General features: G+C 40.9%; 1 protein-coding gene across 13 annotated transcripts in view; it reads left to right on the top strand.

Moving 5' to 3' along the window:
* Positions 1 to 2,478, top strand: part of NRXN3 (neurexin 3) — a 1,902,419-nt gene that overhangs the window by 813,660 nt on the left and 1,086,281 nt on the right. The window lies entirely within an intron of this gene.

The raw sequence follows: 2,478 nt of genomic DNA, 5'->3' as shown, positions 1-2,478 counted from the left end.
AAAAAAAAAAAAAAAAAAAAAAAAAAAAAAAAAAAAAGAACAGCATTGTGTACCTGGTAGAATCGCTGATGTGAAAGTCAAATTCCAGCACCAGGGAGCATGCAGTGTGATGGGAAGATAAATTGCAAAGGAAACACACGCAAACAGCTCCCCCACCCCCACATCCATATGCACCTGTGCTACAAAGAATCTACACAATGTACACAATTATGTAAGAGGATCAAAATTCTATGGATGTGTAGTATAAAATGTGCTATAATTGGAAGTGTGATCTTTAGTGTACAATCTGTCCAGAACCACTGAATCATGAAAATATTGACTGTTGAGCCTTGGGGTGCAGTTGGATGGCTACCTGCAGGGCCAGCAGTTCAAAACCACCAGCCTTTCTGTGGGAGAAAGACAGGGCTTCTGACGTCCCTAAAGAGTTACAGTCTTGGGAACCCACAGGAGCAATTCTACCCTGCTCTATAGGGTCACTGTGAGTCAGCCTGGACTCAATGGCAGTGATTTTGGTGCGTGGTTTGATGCGTCAGTAATATTATAAAAATGAAATTATGAAAACAAATGGAGCCCAGCATATTTCCTATCATTTTACTTTTGTTCCAACATCCTATGTGAAGGGTTAGTTTTGAAATGTTCGTTGATGAAACAAATGCCTATTTGCCATTAGATAGGTGAAATGTAGCTTCCTGCTTATGGCAAATTGCAACAGAAATACAAATGCTTAGAGAAACGAGCCTTTGCAGACCCTTGCTTACATTTGGGGGAAGGAAATGCTTCTAGAACTGAGGCAGTTTCTATGCAAACACGTATCTAAGGATATTAAAACTTCACAGAAGGGAAGGCTATTTCTATAGTCCCAAGTAATACTATTAAAATCTGGATAAAATGATATCTCATCTCACACACAGAAGAGCCAAATTTATCTTTCAAAACAAACAAACAAAACAGACCTGCATAGGATTCCTGAAGTTGGAAGTCTGTATGGGAGCGGACTGGCTCATCTTTCTCCAGTCAGGCAGCTGGTTAGTTTGAATCGCAGACTTTGTGGTTAGCCTGAGCGCTGCACCAGCAGAGCTACCTAAAGTCCTTATGAGGTACCCGTATTCTTAATTTCTTGATTAAGGATGTTTGGGGGTCAACTGAGTGCTGTTTTATTGGTGCTAACCGTGGGATTAAAGCATTGATTGGCAAATGCTCAGTATTCCCAGGCCACTGCAGCAGCATTATACTATCTGAAAGCATACTATGTCACCGATTCAAGTCTCAAAATATGTCACAAGGAAGGTGCTCATGCCAATAATAAGGTGATCATGGTACGATAGGTACGTTAAAGTGCTCTCAGTTTTTTACAATTATATTTGCATATGTTATTTTGATCAAGGCCATTGATAGCCACCCCAGGTAACAACTGGGTGAAATAAGGAAGCTGTCTCTGAGGTTCTCTGCCTGTAAGACACCACCGCCTATGGTCACCTCAACATTGGGCTCTTTTCATGTATTTATCCCTTAAGCCTTCCCGACAGGGAATTGCACATGGATATTGGCCCTCCTTTCCTACCAGGCTGAAACGCAGAGACATGAAGCAGTGTGTCTGAGGGCACACTCTAGAATTTGAATCCTGGAAGGATAACTCTCCCATTGGTGTTCTTAACCCAGACTAGGGTGGGGGTGTATAGACACGGTGGGCTAAAGGCATTTTGACTATTTTGACTGTGAGTAATGTCTAGAATTTTGCAAGGAAGCTGACTACCAATCTGAGGAATGGGAGATAAAATCCCACGCTGTCTTGTCTTGAAGCTGAAGGAATCTATAGTGTGGCTTAACTGAATATTCAGGCAGAATGAGAGATTCATTACAATGATCACAAAGGAACACAGATGGACACTCTTCAAACAGATTCATATTGAATTTTAATGGTGCTCTTCTACAGAACACATTTGCAAAATGGATCATAGCATATTCATATTTCCCTGTAGCTTGCCAAATGTGAGATGATTAAGACAACTGCTTATACTTTAAATATCCTTACCAGATATATACATATATATGCATATTTCAAATGGATCTGCCCACAATGAATATTGATTGAATGAATATGAATGTATACACATACATGAAGTAGCACACACATATTTAATTCCACAAATATTTGTGGAGTACAGACTGAATATAAACTAGGGCTGGATAGTGATGGAAATACAGATAGAATTCTTTTCAGTTCCCCGTGAGTTTGAAAAGGAAGGTTAGAGGATGAGTTAGTTAGTTTATTGTGCCAACCTGGCCAATAAACACATGTGTGGTTAATTGAAGGACGGAGGGATAAATGACTTGGTGAGCCTCACCTTTTGAGTTCTCAGGTCTCTTGCTTTGTGATGGTTGCACCAGGGTGCAGCTGCCTTAGCAGTTCCCTGCTTCTGCTGGCAAGGCTGACTTCCTGAAAGACATCCCCAAGGAGAAACCACATGGACCTACCCC

Source organism: Echinops telfairi, unplaced genomic scaffold, assembly GCF_000313985.2.
Source record: "Echinops telfairi isolate 266 unplaced genomic scaffold, ASM31398v2 ScPeMD7_18;HRSCAF=68, whole genome shotgun sequence".
Lineage (NCBI taxonomy): Eukaryota > Metazoa > Chordata > Mammalia > Afrosoricida > Tenrecidae > Echinops > Echinops telfairi.
Note: the sequence above shows the minus strand (reverse complement) of the source record. Positions and strands in the feature narration are given on the sequence as shown.